Source organism: Nannobrachium achirus (genome assembly GCF_963921795.1).
Source record: "Nannobrachium achirus genome assembly, chromosome: 17".
NCBI classification, from domain to species: Eukaryota; Metazoa; Chordata; class Actinopteri; order Myctophiformes; family Myctophidae; genus Nannobrachium; species Nannobrachium achirus.
Window position 1 is genome coordinate 51499979 of NC_137824.1, and position 14758 is coordinate 51514736.

Below are 14758 nucleotides of genomic sequence, written 5' to 3' on the forward strand. Positions count from 1 at the left end.
CCTTACAAGATCACTGCCTGAACATTTTATGGAAGCCAGTAGTTGAAAGTAACTGAGTACATTTACTGAGAATGTACTCAGGTCAGGCCCTATCTCATACTTTGTGTGGTCAAACATAGCGAGTAGTACTGTATGTTTTGGTGCCAATACATTTTTAATACAGGGCCTTTACTGACAGAGTATTTCTGCATTGTGGAATTGCTACTTTTACTTAAGTACTTCTTCCACCACTGGCGGAAAGGATAGGATAGGAGCCGGTATTTACTGTGCTGTAGATGCAACCCAGTTGACTTCTTTTAGTGTCATGGAAATGTAATTATATTTTTATATGTCCCAAATGACCTACAGCTAGCTAAAAGAGTGTATTAAGTTGCATAAACCTGGTGTACCTGTATTCAAATGAACTACAACTAAATACATGGTTATATATCTTCTCCGTCGGTGGAAACCTCATATGTCCCAAATTGTTCAGGATTCAAAGTAAAAAATGGCAAAAGTAACAGATCTGCAAGCTCTAAATGCACCACGAAGCGACGCATTTCGAGCTTATAGATCTGCTACCTTATTTGCCATTGTTGATGCTTTTGTGTGACGCTGTAGTGTGATCAAGTTGAGCATGAATTTTAGAAAAAACACAAAAAGTTATAATATGGAGATGATATGTTTCTACCCGACAGCAACGATATATTTAAAACAATTACATGTTGTACATTAGTTGTTGATGAAAATGTGTTCTGAACTTGGGAGGTAGGCCAGGGTAACCACTTACCCTGCAGTAGGCAACTAGGCAATGGGTAAAACCAATAAAATGGATCCCACAATTCCTCAAAACAATTGTACAAGTTATAGTTTGTGGTGCAGAACACATTTCTTAACTCTGGGTTTTTCCGCAGCATTTCCCCTCTATCCACAAACTACTTTTTATTTTTAACTTTATTGTGATATGCTCGTAAGATATCGGCCTCTTTGTGGAGCTTTTATAGACACAGCGGGGCACCTATTCATCGACATGCGTTCTGTGGGAGGAAGTGGAGGATTTTCACTGGCATTTTAATCCCATTGATAGAAAAACCACCAAAACCACCACTTGTTGTGAAATTCCTCTCCCCTGACATTACAACCCAATCCACCACAATAGTAAGCACATCCAGGATATGGGGCTTATGCATGTGTGTGTTCGTGTGTGTGTGTGTGTGTGTGTGTGTGTGTGTGTGTGTGTGTGTGTGTGTGAGAGAGTGCGCACCTTCTTGCGCGCACGGCCGCACGCGTGTTTGTGTGCGCTCGTGCACATCGGTACGTCTGTGTGTCACATGCACAATATATCGTCACTGTCGGGCAGAAACCTCGTATCTCCAAGTTTCAAGTTTGTACGTTTTTTCACCAAGTAAAAGCCCTGCTTCAGCATACAAGGCTGTCGCACAAAAGTAGTGAAAACAGCCGATCTACAAGCACACAACGCCTCGCACCGCGAGGCGTTGTGTGCTTGTAGATCTGCTGTTTTCACTAGTTTAGTTAATTTTTATAAGGATAAATACAAAACGAAAGGTCTTGGACATACAAGGTTTCCAACCGACAACGACGATATGTTTCTGTTAATGTGTGTGTTTGTGTGTGTGTGTGTGTGTGTTTGCTTGCAACCATGTGTGCACGTAACTGCGTGTCTGCGTGACCCCCTGTGCCTCCTGGGTGGTCCCGGGGCCTGAGGTACGTGGCGTATTGCATTACCAGCTGAGCGAGCAGCGGATCGGGGGGCTACCGCGCTGCGGAAGCACTCCGCCGAAGAGCGTGATTTACTGTCCGCAGAGAAGGGCCAGACGTGACTGCCAATGTTTTCAGAGAAACCTCTCTTCCGTCTCTCTCTCTCTCTCTCTCCCCCCGAGGGGGAGCAGCGGACACTGAAGATTAAAACAATAATGATCTTCAAAAATAGCAGATGTACAAGTTCGCAGTGTGGCACAAAGTGACGTGCCGTGAGCTTGCACATCTGCTATTTTTGAATAGCCAAGGCATAAAATATGGATTAAGTGATTAAAACGATTGTGATGCTGTATTGGCTACCGGTAATTTTGCATTGCCTTGTCCCTCAAAACCCCAACATCTCCAAATCCCTAAGCTCCCAGAAGAAAAACACACAGGTTCCTCATAAGTACGCCACGGGAAAAACGACCCTGTCTACTAGTAGATTATAGTCTGTTGCTCTCTCCCTCTCTCTGTCTCCCTTATGCCAACAGTATGCAGTGCCTCGTTATTTTCACAGTATGCAGTAGAAAATCCCTGTCAAATAAATGCTGAAATCAAACCTCGGGGTTCACAGCGCGCAAAGCGTACAGTTAGGATGCTCAATAAGCGAGTTGGTAGAATAACATCGCAAGGCGTCAGAGAGTACACATTTCGTTTCCACAGGCCGTTGTAAAGTGTCCTCAAATATACAAAAATATATATTTTCATACACAACAAAAACCTGACGTGTTGTTTTAACTCCCATGGACTGTCGACGCTCAATGACAGAGTTTAAATAAACACTCCGTGGTGATTGGGTGGCACAGGGGTAATGTTCCAATACAATTTAGAATTTAGGCATTTAGCAGACACTCTTAATCCAGAGCGATTTACAAGGTAAACACAAGGTAATCCATGAAATGCACAGAGATGGTAATCTAGGATCATAGGTAAACTTGAACCTATCATCAGTCTAAGGGCCCATTCCCACTGGGCCAGAGGGTCTGTATCTGTCAGATATTTTTTATCCGTATCTTAGCATCCACTTGAATGGAGAAAAATATTTTGTATCTGTGTATCTGGCCCAGTGGGAATGGGCCTTAAACAGTATAATATCAAAAAAATGTATAATCTGTACATTGACCATCCCAAATACCGTGGCTACAGTATATGTGTGTTTTTTAACAGTTAGAATGGGAAGCTGCCATGTGCTCTTCTGACTGCAAGGGTATTCAACCAATCACAATGCAGCTGTGTTCACCAACATTGTTATTTTTAAATATCTTTAAAATATCTTTTTGATGTTTCCATATCTGCCAAGCTAGATATGTTTCTGACTAATGCTTCTGACTATATAAAAAAAACGGGGTCCAGGGATTCAGGGTTCCTTGAGGGGCTTCTAAACTGAAAAGTAGTTAAAGGAGCGTCACAATCATTTTAACCACTTTTTACATTTATAACGTTGGCTATTCAAAAGTAGAAAAACTACAAGCCCACAGCATGTCACTATTTTTGAGAATGTTTGAAATCGTATCAAAAACGTTTGGATAAGTTTCTCTTCTGGGGGTCCCTGAGAAGGCACTAAACCTTTCTTTCAGATGGTTGGCCCTTGACACAAAACTATGAGAACTTGTGATCTCTAGACAAGGAAAGGAACATTCAAGTCAGCCAGTGTTGGAGCCATGCTCTGTCCATTTGAGCTACAATACTGCAATATAGTAATACTCTGTTACAAGTATAATTATAAGTATATATTATAATTTACTTGACTAAAAGTACAAAAGTATTGGTATCAAAATGTACTTAAAGTACCAAAAGTACAAAGTACTCTTTATGCAGAATGTCCCATTTCACAAGTGTTCAAAAAAAAAGAAAAAACTTTTGAAAATAGTAGATCTACCAGCTCACAATGCAAGCTTAAGATCGGCTATTCTTAAATGGTCAAAATGTACTGTATATAAGGCTGAAGTGGCTAATGTATGTTTTGTAATAATAATCCAAATTTCCAAAGTAATTAGTACGTTTTCATATACTTGTAGTGGAGTAAAAAGTACAGTATTTGTCTCTGAGATGTAGTGAAGTAGAAGTAAAAGGACAGCAAATTGAAAATACTCCAGTAAAGTTAATATGCCTCAAAAGCAAATGTTGCTTTACACCACTGACAGGACATGAGTCCTCACTTCACACTACACACACACACACACACACACACACACACACACACACACACACACACATCCTCTGTGTGTCCACGGTGTGTGTGTCTTCCTGTCCCCGTGCAGGGCCGTGCAGGGGGACGTGTGGCGGTGACCTTGTGCTAATCCCCAGCAGGGTCATTCTGCTGTACATTAGGCCCTTCCTATGACACCACCACCGTGGCAGGAAACCACGCAGTGACAAATAGGATGGAAGTAGAGCAGAGCCAGGGATTATAAATAAAAATGTTCGCTTCAATCACATATCCCGGTTTGATGTCGTCACTGTCGACGGCAGAAACCTCTTATCTCCAACCTTTTTGCATCGGTTTACGACCTACTTGATCATACTATATACTAGGGCATTAACGACTTGAGATTTTTGAAAGTCGACTCGACTAAGTAAAAAGTTGATTTGAAGTCGACTTTTATCGTTTGATGACGTCATCACATTGACGGGGGACAAACCCAAAAATAACTTCATAGAATACCCTAAAGCGATCTTTTCTCCCTTAATAAGGCTTTTGTTTTGATGTTAATATTATAGATTCCACTGCAACCAGCATCATTGAATAATAATAATCCTAATGTTGGATTCAACAGGATAAGGTTGGTGCTTCGGATTTTCTTATTTATTTATTTTTTCCTCTCTTTTTTATTACTTTCGACTTTCCCTGGTGGGAGTTGACTTTTGTAATGAAGTGAACTGAGTCGACTTGTCGACTTTTTGGTTAATGCCCTATACTATACCAGTGTTAATCAAACTTTAAAATGTCAAGGTCTCCCCTTAACTCTGGCAGTGTTGAAATTGAACACTGTCAGAGTTACAGACTTGTATGGGTCAATTTAGACCCCACTAAAGGAACCCACAGAGTCCCTGGAATCCACTTTGAGAAACACTGTACTACACTATTACTACAGCGTCGCTCAAAAGTAGCAGATCCGCAAGCTCGAATCCCCAAGCTTGAATCCGGAAAAGTAACAGTTTTGGACAAAATGAGGATTCTACCCGACAGAGACGATATATGGGGCCTGATCCAGAAAAGGTTGTGAACCCCATTTTAATCTCTGGGACCCCAATCTGCACTGTAGAATGTGTCAATGTACTGTAACTCTGTGAGTGAACAAATGGAACCATTTGGTTCCAATTGTACACTCTCAGAGTTACAGTATTGTGAGGAGTCCACGTGGTTCCCAAACTATCAAATCACATGCTGTAGATGTGTCTGTGGACCCCCTGGAACCTCCTCAACGACCCCTCGGTGCCGCCATACCCCATGTTGAGCGTCCAGTAGAGCAGTGTTTCAGGCCGCGACCCCTAAAATAATCATATTTCAGGCACTAAGAATTGAGGTATTACATCTTGTATAACACAGTTCTATTGTGAAAATAGCTGATCTACATGCTCACAACGCGAGGCGTTGTGAGCATGTAGATCTGCTATTTTCATATTTTCTGCCTCTAATATTTGACAATTTGGCCAGTGTTTCATTTGTCATTTTAGAAGTATTAAAAAGTCCTTAAATTGTCACTTTAGAAATGTGCAGATACCCTTTATACAATTAAACGTTATGATGGTTTGTTTACTGTTGATTGAGAAAATAATGTTGCACATTAAGTTAATCATCTCGGGACCCCCCAAAATAATTTGGGGACCCCCCTGGGGGTTCCGACCCACAGGTTAAGAACCGCTACAGTAGAGAGAGTGTGTGTGTGTGTGTGTGTCTGTCTGTGTGTGTGTGTGTGTGTGTGTGTATACATGTGTGTGTGTGGGTTGGCTGTGGTGGCGTTTCCAGTTGTTTGTGTGACTGTCCGTACACAGATGCACAAAACACACATGCCCGCAAGTTAATAATCTGTTTTTTCCTCCCTATTAAAATAAAGGGAACAAACCTAAAAAAAAAAAGAAATGCCATCTCAAGTAGGAACCCCAGTTGTTTCCTTGTCCTGCTCAGGTAACAATGACCCGTTTGGGGGGGGAGGTAATCTGTGACGCACTGCTTCCTTTAAAAATAAAGATGGAGGGACACGGTGGCCGGGCCATGGTGGGGTCACGCACATGTGATGCCAGACCTGCACGCAGCTGCTGGGGCCTCCGCCAACACACACATAATACACACACACACGCACACGCACAGATAATTTGAACGCATATACAGTACACTCGCACTCCCACACGCACACAGCACACATTTTACAGATAATTTGAATGCACACGCCACGCACGCGCACGCACGCACGCACGCACGCACACACACACACACACACACACACACACATCGTCGTTGTCAGGTGAAAACACTGTATGTCCAAAACCGTTCGTTTATCGTTTGCATTTATCATTTTTAAAATGATTTAAACTAGTGAAAACAACAAGCACACAACGCCTCGCGGTGCGAGGCGTTGTGTGCTTGTAGATCGGCTGTTTTCACTACTTTTGTGCGACAGCCTTGTATGATGAAGCAGGGCTTTACTTTACGAAAGAACGTACAAATTTGAAACTTGGAGATACAAGGTTTCCGCTCAACAACGACGATATCCTGGACAGTAGACTCCTGCTCATAGACTAAAAGGTGCAGCTGTCCAAGGCTATTCTAGCCAAAGCGACGGATGACAAAACCAAGCTGCCATGTGTGTCTGTGTGCTGTACTTTATTGTACTGTGCTACAGTGGTTTTTATGTTTTGTGCTCAATTCAAGTCAAAATAGCTTGTAAGCAGTGGTGTAAAGTAACTAAGTACATTTTCTCAAGTACTGCACAGTTTTGAGGTATTCTTTACTTTATTGGAATATTTCCAGTTGTCAGTACTTTTACTTCTACTCCACTACACCTCAGAGCGCAAATATTGCACTCTTTACTCCTCTACAATTATTTGAAAACTTTGGTTATATTAGTTACTTTAATTTTAATACATTTTATACATTTGAACACTTATGAAATTGGGACCTTCTGCATAACGAGTACTTTTAAATTGTGGTACATTAAGTACATTTTGATACCAATACCAAATCAACTTTGAATTCCAGACTTTTACTTTGTAACAGAGTACTCCTACATTGCAGTATTGATAACTTGAACTTTAAGTAAAGGGTTTTCTATCACTGCTTGTGAGTACATTTTAAAAGGACACAATACTGCCTCATCAAAGTTATGGTGACTTTATACATTGTCATATAATGGCAGGTGTCAGCTGAAATGCCATAACAGAGTCAGTATAGGCCTATTGGTTTATTTATCCTTGACCTAGTTAGTATAATAGTCATGCTGACATGCTTTGTACCTAAGCTTCCTTGGGGATGTTTGGTGACTCTCAGTGGTGAACTCTAGTGGGCAAATGCTGTATTGCAGGAGAAGTTGCCAACTGACTGATCTGAAAGTGTCTAAAAAGCCAGTGAAGAGCGGTAACTGTGTGAATGGATTCAGTGGGTTCAACATTCAATGTGTATGTCCTGTCGGATCAATAGTTTTATTGGAACAGCAGAGCAGAGTCTTCACCGAAAATATTAATATATAATTATATATATATATATAAAAAGAGATTTTTATTTTAAGCTGTCTTGAAAAACATGAAAGCGTCCATGGCCCACCCACTGACTCAAGTGGTCATGTATGCTTTCAAGTTTTTCAAGTGGGCCTTGATCCAAGGAATAGGTTCGGAACCGCATGCTTTAGCCGCATCTTTATGACATAACTACCAAAGTCATGACAGATCATCATCCCTTGTACGCAGTTTACAGCTACAAAATAAGTCTGTTCCAGATCTTTATACATTTGAAAACATTGTACTTTTGGGACTTTACTTGTGTGTTACTTACTTTTACATTTTGATGGCAGTACTTGTGTGCCTTTTGAATTCCGGACTTTTACTTGAAACAGAGTATTTCTTCATTGCAATCCATATAATAATTAGGGAGATCGGTCAGTCAGTCAGTCAGTCACACAATGCATTATCTATTCACTCGCTTCAGCGACTGATCTAAAATTTAACATGGCATTGGCCATTAGCATTATACACACGGTGACGGAGCCCGAATTTCATTTTTCCCAAATTCTAGCTATTTATTAGCGTTTCTTCACTCTACAGCTCTACAGCCTGTTGTCATGGTTACGGTCCGTTCCTCCAGGCCATGGGATCTGTAGCCCTGGGCCCACACACACCTCTCTCACAGTTAGGAATGTTGCAGTCTCTCTCTCTCTCTCTCTCTCTCTCTCTCTCTCTCTCTCTCTCTCTCTCTGCATGGGTCACGCATGCAACGGGTGATGTGTGTCTCATCTTCCAACGGGTATGGAAAAATTATGTGGAGTAAGCAAATACATCCTCATACTTCTATTCACCTAATTTTGCTGTTAAATTATTTGTATCCATCATAAATATACACTCCCCCATGGGCTGCTCCTTACATTATGATGCTCCCACATATTCTCACGCACACACCATGCAGTTACAGTTACTTTCCCCATAACCCACACTCTGCACATATTTTGCAGCACATATCTTCGAACGGGTAAGGTCTAGTATTGATAATTTTACATCAGTAAAGCATGTGAGTAGGCCTACTTTTCCTCCACTGCTCTGTTCTAACCTTCTGATTGACTTCCTGTGATGCTATTCAACCTATTGCTCTGAGGATGACCACTTCTTTGTGGGTGGCCGTAGCTCAGTGGTTTTCAACCAGTGGTCCGGGGACCACCAGTGGTCCTTGAGGGGGTTCCAGGTGGTCCCCAGCTAAATGATGGAGAGTTGGTAACCCAATGGACCCTTATAGATCCTTAACTTTTGAAAGTGTAAAAGGAAACCATCAGTGTATTTTGGATTCATGTCAGTCTGTGTTTTCAGATATTTAACCACTTAACTGTCAACACGTAATAATCTTGACCTTTCTCTCTGTACTTAGTCTGCTCTTTTTCCCCTCTACACCACACCTCTTCGCCGAAAATAGCCGATCTACAAGCTGCGAGGCGTTGTGAGCTTGTAGATCCGCTATTTTTGGCTAAAGTTCTCAGAATATGGACGTTAGGATTCAAGTGGTTAATATAAGATATGTGACGCTATCGCACAAATATTTGGAGGACCCCTGTAGTAACTCTGAGGACCCCCTGTTGAAGACCCTTGGCCTATATTATTATTATTATTATTATTTCATTGCTCCAATTTGAACGCCTTAAATGGAGGATTCCTGTAGTTGGAGCTTGGAATCTGTCATGTGTTGTCATGTGCTTCTCCCAGATGCCGGGCGTCTGTGTGCCGTCCTTCTGTCGGTCAACTGATCCCCGCGCTGGCAGATGACTCATTTCCTCTGCCTAAACAGCGTAAATTGGCATGTGTTTGTGTGTTTGTGTGCGCGCGTGTGCGTGTGTGTGTGTGTGTGTGTGTGTGTGTGTGTGTGTGTGTGTGTGTGTGTGTGTGTGTGTGTGTGTGTGAGAGAGCGAGCATGAGTATGCGAGCAAAAGCGGATGTTGTATACATGCAAAAGAAAAGCGTGTGAGTGCACATGTTTGCGCGTGCTTGTTTAGTTTGTTGCCACATCCGGACACACTGTTTACAAGACTACGTCTAAACAGGGGAAGCCCACTGGAAAGAAGGGCCTCGTAATATAGATTATGAGGAATAATAAACGCACAATTACGCACACTGTCCTTTTAAAGCCTTCTGAGCAGCGTTGGAAAGTAACTAAGTACATTTGCGCAAGTACAGTACTATACTTAAAGGGCAATTCCAGGCTAAAACATTTTCCCCCCTTTATTTGCCTTTTATCATGATTCTTCCTACTTGTTATTGTCGCGCCTCTTCAGAGATCTTCCCGACCCCTCCTCACAGCGAAAATGCGGCAAAATATAAAAAGCAAACATTTTTGTCATTCCAAAGTTCCTTTTTTCTTCATGAATCGTCTTTTTTATAGTTCCAAGAGATGAATCGACGTGCTGTTAGATCCACCACTTGCAGTACTCGATGAGAAGACGGTTGTGTTTACTTTCCAGAGAGCTTAGGCGATTTCTGGTATCTACGTAATGTAGGTACGTAACTAAAGGTATTTAGTATCTATAAAAAGACGATTCATGAAGAAAAAAGTAACTTTGGAACAACAAAAATGTGCGCTTTTGTCTGTGTATATTTAGCCACATTTTCGCTGTGAGGATGGGGTCGGGACGACTCGGGAGATCTCTGAAGATCCCTTCCGACGCTTGAAAAGGTCTCCCTTCCTAACTTAGACTTCGGAACCATTGCTGTATTGACTCTAAGGAACAATTGCTGTATTGACTTTGAACTCTAAGGACCTTCCAGGAAGAGTGCTCAGGTGCGCCTTGCGGTGACACGCTTCCTAGTTTCTTCGTTTTTTCGCACTGATTTTTGACACTGCACTATTAGGTTGTTAGTGTTGGTAGTTTCTGAGTATTTTTGCTTTGTTTAACAATGACAGTGAGATACTTGTTTGCACTAACTAGCATTGACTGCTATGGTCTCTTTTGCAAGACACTTTATGTATATATACTTATATATTATTCGCCCCCCTCTATTGATGCACCTTCTCCTTATTGGTACTGTACTGCTCTTGTCTTTGTTTTTGTTTTTTTCCCTCTTATCTATCTTTCTTACGTCTCTGTAACTTTGTAAATAACTGTATACTGCTGTGCTACTACTGGACAACTAAATTTCCCCCTTGGGATAATAAAGGTATCTATCTGAAGAGGGGCGACAATAACAGAAATCCACCAAACCAGGTAGGAAGAATCATGATAAAGGGCTAGTATCAATTAACTCAGGGTTGCCGTGGAAGAAAAAGTTATTTACAGGGGTGACCTGAACTAAAAAGGTTTATGCTCTAAATGCGAAATGAAATTGGCCCTAAGACCTTTGTCGGCCTGCTGATCTTCAACCAACCGATCCAAGAAACAAAGAATGGCGATCATTTCAATGTTGAAAAATGTCCATACATTTTAAAAGAAAACGCAGGAATAGCAGATCTACAATCTCACAATAATGCGTTGTGAGGTTGTAGACCAGCTATTTCCACAATTTTTTATTATACATTTATATTATACAATTATATATATTTAAGTTATTTTATACATTCATATGTTCCAATGTTCAGTGCCAAAACCACAATTAAATCGTCAATCGTGACGATTTGTGTGACAACGAATCCGTCAAGTAGAATGTCACGATGGTGACAACCCTAGAGATGACCCAGTTGTATACAGTAAGCCCGAGGAAGGGGCTCAAAAAGAATGTGAGGAAACTGAACAGAGTATAGCATTGTTTGACATAAACTGTGCGCTTGGAAGACGTAGGATAAGCTACGCGCGGTGACTGAATGCTCCGTGGCGTTCGCAGAGGCAGCCCTTCCCATATAAAGCGCTTTTTCCGACTCCACTGTCCTTTTAAAGACACTTGAGGAATTTCAGGACAGGTCACATAAATATCGCAGGGATCAGTATGTGAAGTTTATTTGGGGCCTCTGTTTATAAAATCCGGAAATGTTCGCCTCGTACTCTTTAACCCTTGGCACTTACCTTTACCCAAAGACAGCTGTGTATGCACGCGGCGTGCGCGTGTGTGTGTGTGTGTGTGTGTGTGCGTGCATGTGTGTATGTGTGTGTGTGTGTGCGCGCGCGCGCGCGTGTGTGTGTGTGTATCAGTGTGTTTGTCTTAGATATGTGCACGTGCACATTTACGTGTTTTTCTTTTTAGTTTGTGTGGGGTGTTAGCGTGCACATTTACACGTTTGGTGCGCGCGTGTGTGTGTGTGTGTGTGGGGGTGTGTGGCTGTGCACACTTAAAGAGCACATATTGCAGTGTTTGAGCTGGGGGAACAGATGTTGGCTATTGTAAATACAGGTGCAGAGAGCCCTCCGGAAGCCCGGGCGAGTAATGAAAACGTTCCTGTTGTGTCTTTTTTCCTTTCTGCAATGGTGGTGTAATGCCAGAAGTATTTCACCATTCATCTGAGGACATACAGCGGCGATATGCTGTGGGCGAGCTGGGATGTATACCTCAACACCTAGTGCTGGACAAAGTCCTCAACCCCTAGTGCAGGCCAAGGACCCCTTAGTTGAGAGAGAGAGATGAAGCAGGGACCCCCACAACCTCGTCATAGATTCCATATAGTTTCATTGTTTGACAGCACGGTCATTAGTGTATTTTGATTTCATGTAAATTTGTGTTCTCAGATATTTAACCACATGAGCCGTCATTTACCTAATAAACTTGACCTTTACTCTGTACTTAGTCTGCTCTTTATCCCCTCTACACCAAACCTCTTTGCGAAAAATAGCCGATCTACAAGCTCACAACGCCTCGCGCTGCGAGGTGTTGTGAGCTTGTAGATCTGCTATTTTTGGCTACAGTTCTCAGAATATTGATACTAGGGTTCAAGTTGTTAATATAAAAAAGAAAAAGAAAATGAAGATTTTGAGGACCCCCTCTAGTAACTTTGAGGACCCCCTAGGGGTCCCGGACCCCCTGTTGAAGACCCCTGCCCTAGTACTTGACTCAGAGTCCTCAACCGTGACTCAACGTTACTACTTAACATTTTGTGTTTTTTTCGTAAACGAACGCCCTTTTTCATACCACGGCATCACGCAAAAGCATCAAGAGTAGCAGATCTACACACAAACTTAAGCTACCGTGACGCATTGTGAGCTTGTAGATCTGCTATTATCAAAGGAGTCTTATACACTTTATAATTTGAAAACTTGTGAAAATGGGACGTTCTGCATAGTGAGTATTTACTACTTTATTCTAATTAAAGTGCATTTTGATACCAATACTTTTGTACTTTTTACTCAAGTAAATTTAGAAATTCTCACTTGTAACAGAGTATTTCTACATTGCAGCATTGATACTTTTAACCCATTTAGAACGGGTACACATTATTGTGTATCATTATTTTATGTTTTAACTATTGAAAAATAGCAGTTATACAGCGCTGCGAGCTTGTAGATCTGCTATTTTTGAAAAAATCGTGAAAATACGAATTTTGACCCGATTCTATAAGTGTCTTTTAAATCCTTCTAAGTTTTTTTTTTAAAAACCTATGTTTCTATGTCAGCAATCTGGCCAGCCATTGTCAAAGAAAAGGTCCTTTTCACTTAACTGGAGCTCGGTTAGTCTGTTCTTGAGAGACTACTATGTCAGTGGTTCTCAAACCTTTTCATGTGAAGAACCCCCAACATGATATTTATTTGGCCACGGACCCCCATCTCAAAACATTTATACTAGTTCCATGGACCCCCCCGAAGCAAAATTTTAGTTACAAACGTTCGCTTTGAAAATACATATATTCAAAGATTTGCACACATTTCTCGCAGCGCGGCACTCGGTGCCGCGCTGTGAGCTTGTATATCTGCTATTTTTCACTGGTTAAAGCAGGGCTACTCAACTTAGGAAGGCTCAGGGGCCACTCAGCAAAATACCAAGAGTCCAAAGGGCCGCAACCTAAAAATGACGGTCCTATTTTGGACGTTTACAATGATTTTGTAACAGGCTTCATGACAAGCTTAATAATTAAGTAAACACACAGAAAACAGCCACATTTCCATCTATATAAGCCAGGCCAAACCTCATGGAATGAAGACATTATCGAATTTGATCAAATTAGGCTTTATTCACAAAATGTGAAGTAAAAATTAACAGAACTGGTTCAATCGTTTTGTAACCGCCCCTGTGTCTGGGTATGCAAGGCTAGTGAACTTTGCCAATGTAAAGGTATGTTTTCTCATGCCAATAACGCTCCTTTTCATTAATAGGACGGATTTAAAATAAATAGACGTTTATACTTATTATTCAATCACTCAAACCCCAGCATCCCTATTCTTGGGGGACATTCACCAAAAATAGCCGATCTACAAGCTCACCACAAGATGCATTGGAGCTTGTAGATCGGCTAGTTTTGGTCAATCTCCTTCAATGAGCAGTTAGTTGTGTTTAAATTACAAAGCTCAAAGCATCAAACTGTTTTACAAGTACAGTACAACTGGCTGACTTTACTTGAGTTATTTTTCCATAAAACAACAACTCTTAACCAAAAATAGACGATCTACAAGCTCACAATGCATCTTGTGGTGAGCTTGTAGATCGGCTATTTTTGGTGAATGTCCCCCAAGAATAGGGATGCTGGGGTTTGAGTGATCATTGAATAATAAGTATAAACGTCTATTTATTTTAAATCCGTCCTATTAATGAAAAGGAGCGTTATTGGCATGAGAAAACTTCCCCATTTGGGGTACAAGCATAGTTCCCTGGCTGCTACGATCTGTTGGAATGTGTGTGCACGTATGTCGGTGCTGAGTCTGCTGACTGGCGGAGCCGCGGAGGCAGAGACAAGCACAGACAAGGACTACGTCTTCACTAGCCTAAAACATGACGGTCGCAAGCGTTCATATCGCACGACCGTCATGCGTCTCCACTCCAGTGAGCCCGACTGTGGTTGTCTGCTGCGAAATCTCCGCAGATTTGTCTGTCTGACCGTCTCGTTGTACAATAGATCTAGTGTAGCCGCCAGCATCTCCGCACTACTGTGTTCAGGCCATAGAGCTATAAGGTTCAGGCTGTGTTCTGTGCATTGACTGCAATCGCTTCCTGACTACGGAGTCCACCGAGGCTCAAACATCACCGCATTTTGCGTTGCGCGTTAACTTTGACCGGCTTAGAAAAATCACATTTTTATTGGTATTGCCATGACGGGCCGCACAGACAGGCGGCGCGGGCCGCATGCGGCCCGCGGGCCGCGGGTTGAGTAGCACTGGGTTAAAGCATTCAATAATTCTAGGCCTAAGTAAAAAAAAATAAGCTTTTTCCAACACTGCATGCACACTCTGGAGTCTTCATGATGAGATCCGGAGTG

At 41.8% G+C, this 14758-nt stretch overlaps 1 protein-coding gene across 1 annotated transcript in view; it reads left to right on the forward strand.

Annotated features, from left to right (window-relative positions):
* afg2a (AFG2 AAA ATPase homolog A) overlaps positions 1–14758 on the forward strand; it is a 231974-nt gene that overhangs the window by 17816 nt on the left and 199400 nt on the right. The gene's annotated exons all lie outside the window — the stretch shown is intronic.